Source organism: Pristiophorus japonicus, chromosome 23 (assembly GCF_044704955.1).
Source record: "Pristiophorus japonicus isolate sPriJap1 chromosome 23, sPriJap1.hap1, whole genome shotgun sequence".
In the NCBI taxonomy this organism is placed as follows: domain Eukaryota; kingdom Metazoa; phylum Chordata; class Chondrichthyes; family Pristiophoridae; genus Pristiophorus; species Pristiophorus japonicus.
In genome coordinates this window covers 28,296,659-28,308,968 of record NC_091999.1, presented here as the reverse complement: position 1 = coordinate 28,308,968, position 12,310 = coordinate 28,296,659, and the positions used below count along the sequence as shown (strand labels likewise).

Genomic DNA, 12,310 nt, shown 5'->3' with positions numbered 1-12,310 from the left:
CGGTGCCCACGTCTGTTCCAATGGGATTCTCTCAGACTCTTTGTCTGACTGGCTCTCTCTTTCCCATCATTTCGGTCTGTCCATGTCTTTGCCTGTCTCTGTTAGTCCCTGCCTGTAAGCTGAGAAGTATTTCCATCATTTTCTGTTTTAGTCTCTTTATCTCTCTCTCTATCTGTCTCTCTCCTTGTCACTGTCTCAATCATTGTCTTTCTCTCACTCTTTCCATCTCTCTCTTAATAGATTACACACACACATCTGTGTATATGTATATGTTTGAGTCTTTTTCTCACTCAGTCTGCCTCTCCTTCTCAGCCTCACACTTTCTGTCTCTCGTTGCCTCTATCTCGCTGTATGTCTCTCCCTGTTTGTTGGCTTGTCTCTGTCTCTCAATGTGCCTGTCGACTTCTCATGGTGTCCAGTTCTGTTCGCAGCTCGATTCCTGCTCTGACATCACTGATATCCGTCAGTTCCTCATTAGTATATCGGTGAGTATCACCGCCTGTCAAGCGGGAGACTGGGGTTCAATTCCCAGACGGAGAGGCATTTAAAATGTTGAATTTTACTTCTGTTTCTTGGAAGAGATTCATATTAAAAAGTTCCAGTGCAATATCGAACTGCAACAATACAGGAAGAGGAGATTGCCTCTTCCAGATTTTAAGCAAACGGAGACTTTTTCAGGAGTCTTTGGTCGTCTGCTGCACAGAGATGGATGACTGAGTTTTTTTCTGAGTAACGTTTAGCAAGGCAGCGAAACAGTAGTCGTGGCCGAGTGGTTAAGTCGAAGTACTAGAAATCCACTTGGTTTGTCCCGTGCTGGTTCGAATCCTGCCAACTGCAATTCTCAGCATTTTTCATTCCATTTCACAATTTAACCAGTTCTCTGCCAAACTGATCCTGAGATAGATGGAATAACGTCCCACACCTTTCAACACTGACATTGTTTTCTCATTTGTATTAATCTGCAATATTCACGATACATCCGTTTAAAAAAATCGCAAACATCAGTCAAAGTTGCGACAGTGATTCAGTCTGTCTATCCCTCGAGATGTCTAAGGCATCTGTGCATGCCCGTTGGTGCATGTAAATTTTTGGTTCTGTGTGTGTGTGTCTCTGTGTCTGTCTATCTCTATATATGTATTCTGTGTATGTGCAACTGTCTTTGGAAATCATCACCATGATATTGGTATGTCCTGGAACTTATAAAAAAGACTTGGGGAAAATAATACGGTTGTAAACTTTTGTATCGGCTTTGGTTCAGTGGCAGCATTCACGACTGAATCGGGAGTTTGTGTGTTCAAGTCCAATCCTTGGACTTGAGCATATCATCTTGGCTAACACCCAAGTGCAGCACTTGGAGAATTTTGCAATGTTGAAGCTGTTGACTTTCGGGTGAAATGTTAAATTGAAGCTCCGTCTGCAACCTCGGGTGGATATGAAATGTCCCAGAGCATTACTCGAAACAGAGTAAGAGAGTTGCCCCCGTGTAAGTATTCCGAAAAATGTTCGCAAATGCTCACTGAAAGCCGATGTGTATGTGTTTGTATGTGGGGATGGGGTTGAAGCCCAGATTCTCACAGAGACGGAATCCAGGTTCGCACAGGACCAGGATAGCCGAGTGGTTGAGGCATTGGCCTTAAAACTCAATGGGGTTTTTCCCGCGTGGGTTCGTACCCCACTCCTGGTATCTCTTTAATTTAACACGGATTTCCTCCCATTCTGATCAGTGAGACCGTTTTTTCATCGGTTGAATCAACAATTTTCTGTAACTGTGTGACACTCTGAACCGATAATGAAATGAAATTGTGAAATTTATCTGTCTCGCTCGGTCTCTGCCTCTCTCTCTCTCTTCAGAGAGTTGTGTATGTGTTTGTATGTTTGAGTCTTTGTCTCTCTCAGTCTGACTCACTATGTCTGTCCCTGTTTCTCTGCATGTCTCTGTCTCTCAATCTGTCTCTTTCTCACGGTGCCACGTCTGTTCCAATGGGATTCTCTCAGACTCTTTGTCTGACTGGCTCTCTCTTTCCCATCATTTCGGTCTGTCCATGTCTTTGCCTGTCTCTGGTAGTCCCTGCCTGTAAGCTGAGAAGTATTTCCTTCATTTTCTGTTTTAGTCTCTATCTCTCTCTCTCTATCTGTCTCCTTGTCACTGTCTTTATCATTGGCTTTCTCTCACTCTTTCCCTCTCTCTCTTAATAGATCACACACATACATCTCGATATATGTATATGTTTGATTCTTTTTCTCACTCAGTCTGACTCTCCTTCTCAGTCTCACATTTTCTGTCTCTCGTTGTCTCTATCTCGCTGTCTGTCTCTCCCTGGTTGTCAGTTTGTCTCTGTCTCTCAATGTGTCTGTCGACTTCTCATGGTGTCCAGTTCTGTTCACAGCTCGATTCCTGCTGTGATAGAACTCATGCTCGTTAGTAACGTGGTGAGTATCCCCGCCTGTTCTGCCGGAGACCGTGGTTCTACTCCCGACGCGGTGACAGCTTTTACAAAATGTAGAATTGGACTTCTGTTTCTTGTTGTTGATTCATGTTAAAAAGTTCCAGAGCAATACAGAACAGTACAAATACAGGAAGAGGAGATTGCCTCTTCCAGATTTTTAGCAAACGGAGACCTTTTCCGGATTCTGTGGCCGTCTGCTGCACAGAGATGGATGACTGAGTTTTATCTGAGTACCATTTATTGATGCAGCGAGCCAGTCGTCGTGGCCGAGTGGGTCAGGCAATAGACAAAAAACCCATCGGGGTTTCGCTGCGCAGGTTTGAACTCTGCCGACTATGTTTCTCAGCATATTTCATTCTGTTTCACAATTTACCCACGTTACTGCAAAACTGATTCTGAGATAGATGGAGCAACGTCCCACATCTTTCGACGCAGCCGCTGTTTTCTTTCTTTGATTAATCTGCAGTATTCACGATACATACGGATAGAAAAACGCAAAAACTAGCCAAAGTATCCTCAGTGACCCTGCCTGTCTATCCATCTATTTGTCTAAGGCAACCTATGTATATATTGATCTGGGTGTCATTGCACATCAGTCATTGAAAGTTGCATGCAGGTGTAGCAGGCGGTGAAGAAGGCAAATGGCATGTTCGCCTTCATTGCTAGGGGATTTGAGTATAGGAGCAGGGAGGTCTTACTGCAGTTGTACAGGGCCTTGTTGAGGCCACACTTGGAATATTGTGTTCAGTTTTGGTCCGCGAATCTGAGGAAGGACGTCCTTGCTATTGAGGGAGTACAGCGAAGGTTCACCAGCATGATTCCCGGGATGGCAGGATTGACATATGAGAAGAGACTAGATCAACTGGGCTGGTATCCACTGGAGTTTAGAAGAATGAGAGGGGATCACACAGAAACATATAAAATTCTGACGAGATTGGACAGCTCAGAGGCTGAAAGAATGTTCTCGTTGCTAGGGAGTATGAGAACAAGGATTACAGTCTAAGAGTAAGGGGTAAGCCATCTAGGACCGAGATGAGGAGAAACTTCTTCACTCAGAGAGTGGTTAACCTGTGAAATTTTCTACCGCAGAAAGTCGTTGAGGCCAGTTCGTTAGATATATTCAAAAGGGAATTAGATATGGCCCTTACGGCTAAAGCGATCAAGGGGTATGGAGAGAAAGCAGGAAAGGTGTACTGAGGTTGAATGATGATCCATGATCGAAGGGCCGAATGGCATATTCCTGCACCTAATTTGTCTGTCACTATCTTTCTATGTTGATGCGTGTAAAGTTTTGGTTATTGTGTGTGCGTGTGTCTGTGTATGTCTATCTGTATGCATGTCTCTGTGTATGTGCAACTGTCTGTGGAAATCATCACCATGAATTTGGTGTGTCCTGGAACTTTTTTAAAAATTTGGGGAAAATAATATGGTTGTAAACTTTGGTATCGGTTTCGGTACAGTGGCTCCATTCTCGACTGCATCAGGAGGTTGTGTGTGTAAGTCCCACTCCTGAGACTTGAACACATCATCTTGGATGACTCTCAAATGCAGTACATGGGGAATGTTGCATTGTTGAAGCTGTTGACCATCGGCTGAAATTTTAAATTGAAGCTCCATCTGCCCCCTCGGGTGGATGTGAAAATTCCCAGAGCCTTAGTCGAAAAAGAATTGGAGAGCTGCGCCCGTGTCAATATTACGAAAAATGTTCGTAAATGCTCCCTGAAATCCAATGTCTCTGTGTGTCGCTCTGGGGGTGGAGCTGAAGCCCAGATTCTCACAGAAGCAGAGTCCAACCACTGACAGGATCAGGACCAGGATGACCGAATGGTAAAGGCGTTGGACTTAAGATGTAATGGGTTTATTACCCCGTGGGTTCAAACCCCACTACTGGTAATTCCTTCATTAAACAGAGATTTTTCCCATCCTGCTCAGTGATACCCGATTTCCATCTGCTGAATCTCCAATTTCCTGCAACTCTGTGACACTCTGAGCCGATAATTAAATGAAATTGTGAAATGTATCTGTGTCGCTCTCTCTCTTCAGCGAGCTGTGTTTGTGTTTATGTGTTTGAGTCTTTGTCTCTCTCAGTCTGCATCTCTGACCCACTCTGTCTGTTCCTGTTTCTCTGTTTGTCTCTGTCTCTCAATCTGTCTCTTTCTCACAGTGTCGAGATCTGTTGCAATGGGAATCTCTCAGAATCTCTGTCTGTCCATGTCTTTGCCTGTCTCTGTTACTCCCTGTCTCTAACCTGATAAGTATTTCCATTATTTTCTGTTTTTGTCTCTATGTCTCTCTCTCTCTATCTGTCTTTCTCTCTATCTGTCGCCCTCTTTGTCTCTCTCTTTGTCCCTGTTCTTTTCTCTGTTTCTCAATGTGTCTGTCACTTTCTCATGGTGTCCAGTTCTGTTCGAATGGGATTCTCTCAGTCTCTCTGTCTGACTGTCTCACTCTTTCCCATCATCTCTGTCTGTCTATATTTCTGCCTATCTGTATCTCTTTGCTTGTCGCTGGTAGTTCCTGCCTCTAACCTGCTGAGTATTTCCATCATTTTCTGTTTATATCTCTGTATATCTCTCTATCTGTCGCTCTCTCTCTATCTGTCTCTCTCCTTGTCACTGTCTTTATCACTGTCTTTCTTTCACTCTTTCCCTCTCGCTCTTTATTGATCACACACACACATCTCTCTATATGGAAGTGGTTGAGTCTTTTTCTCAGAGTCTGCCTGACTTTTCAGGCTCACCCTTTCTGTCTCTCGTTGTCTCTCTCTCTCGCTATTTTTCTCCCCCTGTTTGTCTCTGTCTGTCAATGTGTCTGCAGACTTCTGTTCACAGCTCGATAACTGCTCTGACACAACCTGTACCCTCGTCCGTATAGTGGTGAGTATCCCCGTCTGTTACGTGGGAGAACTGGATTTAATTCCCCAACAGAAAAGCTGTTTTTTCAAAATGTCGAATTTTACTTCTGTTTCTTGGTATAGATTCATGTTAAAAAGTTTCAGAGCAATATAGAACAGTAAAGATACAGCAAGAGGCGATTGCCTCCACCAGATTTTTTGCAAACGGAGACTTTTTCAGGATTCTGTTCCGTCTGCTGCACAGAGATGGATGACTGAGTTTTTTCTGAGTCATATTTTAAGTGCCAGAGACGCAGTAGTTGTAGCCGAGTGGTTAACGCGATGGTCGAGAAATCCTTTTGGTTTTCCCCGCGCTGGAACGAATCCTGCCGGCTCCGATTCTCAGCATTTTTCATTCCATTTTACAATTTAAGCAGGTTTTTGCAAAACTGATCCTGAGAAAGGCGGAAGATCGTCCCACACCTTTCAACACTGACATCTATTTCTCATTTTTATGCAAAATCTCAATATCTGCAATATTCAAGACACATACGGATAGAAAAACGCAATAATCAGCCAAAGTAGCGACAGTGATTCAGCCTGTCTATCCCTCTATATGTATAAGGCATCTGTGCATGTCCGTTGGTGCATGTATATTTTTGGTTATGTGTGTGTGTGTGTCTCTGTGTCTGTCTATCTGTATCTATGTCTCTGTGTATGTGCAACTGTCTGTGGAAATCATCACCATGAATTTGGTATGTCCTGGAACTTTTTAAAAAGTGTTGGGGAAAATAATACGGCTGTGAACTTTGGTATCGGCTTTGGTTCAGTGGCAGCATCCTCGACTGAAAAACGCAAAAGCCAGCCAAAGTAGCTACAGTGACCCTGCCTGTCTATCCATCTATTTGTCTAAGGCAACCTGTGTATATCTTAATATGGGTGTCATGGTAAATCAGTCATTGATTGTTGGTGTGCAGGTGGAGCAGGCAAAAGGCATGTTCGCCTTCATAGCTAGGGGATTTGAGTATAGGAGCAGTGAGGTCTTACTGCTGTTGTACAGGGCCTTGGTGAGGCCACACCTGGAATATTGTGTTCAGTTTTTGTCTCCAAATCTGAGGAAGGACGTCCTTGCTATTGAGGGAGTACAGCGAAAGTTCACCAGCATGATTCCCGGAATGGCAGGACTGACATATGAGGAGAGACTGGATCAACTGTGCTGGTATCCACTGGAGTTTAGAAGAATGAGAGGGGATCTCATAGAAACATATAAAATTCTGACGATATTGGACATCTTAGAGGCTGGAAGAATGTTCCAGCTGCTCTGGTGTTCGAGACCAAGGATCATAGTCTAAGAATAAGGTGTAAGCCATTTAGCACCGAGATGAGGAGAAACTTCTTCACTCAGAGAGTGGTTAACCGGTGAAATTTTCTACCGCAGAATGTCGTTGAGGCCAGTTCGTTAGATATATTCAAAGGGGCACTTACGGCTAAAGCGATCAAGGGATATGGAGAGAAAGCAGGAAAGGGGTACTGAGGTTGAATGTTGAGCCATGATCTTATTGAATGGTGGTGCAGGCTCGAAGGGCCGAATGGCATATTCCTGCACAAAATGTCTATGTTTCTATGTTTCCATGTTGATGCGTGTATATCTTTGGTTATTGTACGTGCGTGTGTCTATGTATGTCTATATGTATGTATGTCTCTGTGTATGTGCAACTCTCTATGGAAATCATCACCATGAATTTGGTACGTCCTGGAACTTTTAAAAAATCTTGGGGAAAATAATACGGTTGTGATCTTTGATATCGGTTTTGGTTCAGTGGCTACATTCTCGACTGAATCAGGAGGTTGTGTGTGTAAGTCCCACTCCTGAGACTTGAACACATCATCTTGGCTGACACTCAAATGCAGTACTTGGGGAATGTTGCATTGTTGACGCTGTTGAGCATCGGCTGAAATTTTAAATTGAAGCTCCATCTGCACCCTCGGGTGGATGTGAAAGTTCCCAGAGCCTTAGTCAAAAAAGAATAGGAGAGTTGCGCCCGTGTCAATATTAAGAAATATGTTCGTAAATGCTCCCTGAAATCCGATGTGTCTGTGTGTCGCTTTGGGGGTGGAGCTGAAGCCCAGATTCTCACAGAGGCAGAGTCCAACCATTGACAGGATCAGGACCAGGAAGGCCGAGTGGTAAAGGCGTTGCATTTAAGATTTAATGGGTTTATACCCGCGTGGGTTTGAACCACAGTCCTGGTAATTCCTTAATTAAACGTAGATTTTTCCCATCCTGCTCAGTGATACCCGATTCTCATCTGCTGAATCTGCAATTGTCTGTAACGATATGACACTCTGAGCCGATAATGAAATGAAATTGTGAAATGTATCTGTGTCGCTCGGTCTCTGCCGCTCTCTCTCTTTAGAGAGCTGTGTTTGTGTTTGTGTGTTTGAGTCTTTGTCTCTCTCAGTATGCCTCTCTCTGACACTCTCTGTCTGACTGTCTCTCTCTGTCCCATTATCTCTGTCTGTCCATGTCTTTGCCTGTCTCTGTTAGTCCCTGACTCTAACCTGATAAGTATTTCCATTATTTGCTGTTTTTGTCTCAATGTCTCTCTCTCGATCTGTCTTTCTCTCTATCTGTCTCCCTCTTTGTCTCTCTCTTTGTCCCTGTCCTTTTCTCTGTCATTCCATCGCTAAATGCCTCCCTCTCTTTATGGAGCACGCAAATACATCTGTGTGTATGTATGTGTTTGAGTCTTTTTCACATCAGTCTGATCCTCTCTTTCAGACTCAAACTTTATGACTCTCTTTGTCTCTATCTCACTGTCTGTCTCTCCCTGTTTTCCTGTTTGTCTCTGGTTCTCAATGTGTCTGTCACTTTCTCACCGTGTCCAGTTCTGTTCGAATGGGATTCTCTCAGTCTCTCTGTCTGACTGTCTCACTCTTTCCCATCATCTCTGTCTCTCTATGTTTCTGCCTGTCTGTCTCTCTTTGCCTGTCGCTGGTAGTTCCTGTCTCTAACCTGCTGAGTATTTCCATAATTTTCTGTTTATATCTTTGTCTCTCCCTCTATCTGTCGCTCTCTCTCTATCTGTCTCTCAATTTGTCACTGTCTTTATCACTGTCTTTCTCTCACTCTTTCCCTCTCTTTTTATAGATCACACTTACACATCTCTGTATATGTAGGTGTTTGAGTCTTTTTCTCGCTGTCTCTGACTGACTTTTCAGTCTCACCCTTTCTGTCTCTCGTTGTCTCTCTCTCGCTGTCTGTCTATCCCTGTTTGTCGGTTTGTGTCTGTCGATCAATGTGTCTGTCGACTTCTGTTCACAGCTCGATTACTGCTCTGACGCAACCCATTCCCTCGTCCGTATAGTGGTGATTATGCTTTCCCTGTTCCGTGGGAGAACCGGGTTCAATTTCCTGACGGAAAAGCAGTTTTTTCAAAATGTCGAATTGTTCTTCTGTTTCTTGGTATGGATTCATATTAAAAAGTTCCAGAGCAATATAGAACAATAAAATTACAGCAAGAGGAGATTGCCTCTTCCTGACTTTTTGCAACGGAGACTTTTTCAGGATTTTGTTGCCGTCTGCTGCACAGACATGGATGACTGAGTTTTTTCTGAGCAACATTTAAAGTGCCAGAGACGCAGTAATTTTGCTGAGTGGTTAAAGCGATGGTCTGGAAATCCTTTGGGTTTTCTGCGCATTGGTTCGAACCCTGCCAACTACAATTCACCGCATTTTTCATTCCATTTAAAATTTAACCAGGTTTTTGCAAAATGGATCCTGAGATAGGCGGAATAATGTCCCACACATTTCAACACTGACATCTATTTCTCATTTTTATTAATCTGCAATATTCATGATACATACGGATAGAAAAACGCAAAAATCTGCCAATGCAGCGACAGTGATTCAACCTGTCTATCCCTCTGTATGTCGAAGGCATGTCTGTTGGTGCATGTATATTTTTGGTTATTTGTGTGGGTCTGTCGTTCTGTATATATGTCTCTGTGTATGTGCAACTGTCTGTGCAAATCATCACCATGAATTTGGTATGTGCTGAAACTTGTAAAAAAGTCTTGGGGAAAATAATACGGTTGTGAACTTTGGTATCGGCTTTGGTTCAGTGGCAGTATCCTCGACTGAAAAACGCAAAAGACAGCCAAAGTTGCAACAGTGACACTGCCTGTCTATCCATCTATTTGTCAAAGGCAATTCTTGTATATCTTGATCTGGGTGTCATGATACATCAGTCATTGATTGTTGGTATGCAGGTGCAGCAGGCGATGAAGAAGGCAAATGGCATGTTCCCCTTCATAGCTAGGGGATTTGAGTATAGGAGCAGGGAGGTCTAACTGCAGTGGTACAGGGCCTCCGTGAGGCCACACCTGGAATATTGTGTTCAGTTTCGGTCTCCGAATCTGAGGAAGGACGTCCTTGCTATTGAGGGAGTACAGCGCAGGTTCAGCAGCTTGATTCCCGGGATGGCAGGACTGACATATGAGGAGAGACTGGATGAACTGGGCTGGTATCCACTGGAGTTTAGAAGAATGAGAGGAGATTTCAAAGAAACATGTAAAATTCTGACGAGATTGGACAGCTTAGAGGCTGGAAGAATGTTCTCGCTGCTGGGGAGTTCGAGACCAAGGATCACAGTCTTTCAGTAAGGGGTAAACCATTTAGAAACGAGATGAGGAGAAACGTTTTCACTCAGAGAGTGGTTAACCTGTGAAATTATCTACTGCAGAAAGTCGTTGTGGCCAGTTGGTTAGATATATTCAAAAGGGAGTTAGATATTGCCCTTACTGCTAAAGGGATGAAGGGGTATGGAGAGAAAGCAGGAAAGGGGTACTGAGGTTGAATAATCAGCCATGATGTTATTGAATGGTGGTGCAGGCTCGAAGCGCCGAATGGCATATTCCTGCACCTAATTTCTATGTTTCTATGTTGATGCGTGTATATTTTTGGTTATATTATGTGTGTGTGTCTCTGTGTATGTGCAACTGTCTGTGGAAATCATCACCATGAATTTGGTGCGTCCTGGAAATTTTTAAAAAACTTGGGGAAAATAATGCGGTTCTGAAATTGAAGCTCCGCCTGCTCCCTCGGATGGATGTGAAAGGTCCCAGAGCATTACTCGAAAAAGAATAGGAGAGTTGCCCCCGTGTCAATATCACTAAAAATGTTCGGAAATGCTCCCTGAAACCCTCTGTGTATGTGTGTGTCTGTGGGGGTGGAGTTGAAGCCCAAATTCTGACAGAGACAAAGCCCGTTTTTGCCAGGCCCAGGATGGCCGAGTGGTTAAGGTGTTGGACTTAAGATCCAATGGAATTATAACTTCGAGGGTTCGAACCCCACAACTGGTAATTGCTTAATTAAACAGAGATTACTTCCCATGCTTCTCAGTGATACCCGATTAACATCATTTGCATGTTTCGGTGACACTCTGAGCAGATAATGAAAGGTATCTGTATCGCTCAGTCTCTGCCTCTCTCACTTTTTAGAGAGCTGTGCATGTGTTTGAGTCTTTGGCTCTCTTCGTCTGCCACTTGTCCAGTTCTGTTCCAAAGGGATTCTCTCAGACTCTCTATCTGACCGTCTCTCTCTTTCCCATCATCTCTGTCTGTGTCGGTCCCTGTCTCTAACCTAATGAGTCATTCCATCATTTTCTGTTTTTGTTTCTATGTCTCTCTCTCTATCTGTCTTTCTCTCTATCTGTCTCCCTTTTTGTTCTGTCTTTTTCTTGTCATTCCATCACTATTTGCCTCCCTATCTTTATGGAGCACGCAAACACATCTCTGTGTTTGTAAGTCTTTGAGTGTGTGTCTCACTCAGTCTGACCCTCCCTCTCAGTCTAAAACTTTCTGTCTCTCTCTGTCTCTATCTCGCTGTCTCTCTCCCCCTGTTTCACTGTTTGTCTCTGTTTCTCAATGTATCTGTCTCTTTCTCACGGTGTCCAGTTCTGTTCGAATGGGATTCTCTCAATCTCTCTGTCTGACTGTCTCTCTCTTTACCATCATCTCTGTCTGTCTATGCCTCTGCCCGTCCGTATCTCTTTGCCTATCGTGGTTAGTTCCTGTCTCTAACCTGCTGAGTATTTCCATCATTGTCTGTTTATATCTTTGTCTCTCTCTCTATCTGTCGCTCTCTCACCTATCCTCTCCTCTCTCCTGTTTTCAGGTCGCTTCTCTCTCCACTCACCTCTCTCCTCTCCACTCGTCTCCACTCCAATCATCTCGACTCCTCTCCCCTAAATTCTCCCCTCCTCGCCTCACCCCTCTCCTCTCCTCCTCACCTCTTCTCTCCTTTCATTTTAACTCCTCTCCTCACTTGTGTCGTCTGATGTTCTCCCCTCTCCTCTCCTCCCCGCTCCTCTCCTTCCCTCTGCTGTCCTGTACCCTCTCCAGTCCTCTCTTCTCCACTCCTCTCCTCCACTCCGACCCTCTCCTCCCCTCTGCTCTCCTTTCCTCTACCCTCTTTTCACCTCCTCCTCTCATGCACTGTGTTCTCTCTCCTCTTCTCTCCCCTAACTTACCCCCCTCTTCTCCACTCACCTCTACTCCCCTCTCCGTTACCCACTCTTCTATCCTCTCCTGCCCTCTCTTCTAATCTCCTCCCTTGTCCCCTCGCTTGTCCTCTCCTCTCTTCTAATCTACTACCTCCTCGCTCCACTCTGCTTTCATCTTTTCTCTGCTATCCTCTCATCTCTTCTATTCTCCTCTCCATTGCTCGAATCTCCATAGCTCTTCTCTCCTCCACTCTCATCTCCACTTCCCCTCTCTTCACCCCTCTCCTCCTCTCCCTTCTCATCTCTTCTCGCCCTGCTCTCCCCGCTCTCTTCCTCTCTTCTCCTCTGACGGTCTCTCCTCTGCTCTCCCACTGCCCTTCCCCTCTCCTCTGCTCTACTCTCCTTATCTCTCATCCTCTCACCTCTCCACTTCTCACCATTCCTCCCTTCTCTGCTACGCTCCTCTCCTCGTCTCCCCGCTCCTCTCATCTCTCTTCTGTCCCCTACCTTCTCTCCACCTCTAC

At 44.5% G+C, this 12,310-nt stretch overlaps 1 non-coding gene across 1 annotated transcript; it reads left to right on the top strand.

Annotated features, from left to right (window-relative positions):
* Nucleotides 1–1,601: 1,601 nt before the first annotated feature.
* On the top strand, nucleotides 1,602–1,684 carry trnal-uaa (transfer RNA leucine (anticodon UAA)). Its single transcript has one exon. It is a non-coding gene; the product is annotated as a tRNA-Leu (tRNA).
* The last annotated feature ends 10,626 nt before the right edge of the window (nucleotides 1,685–12,310 follow it).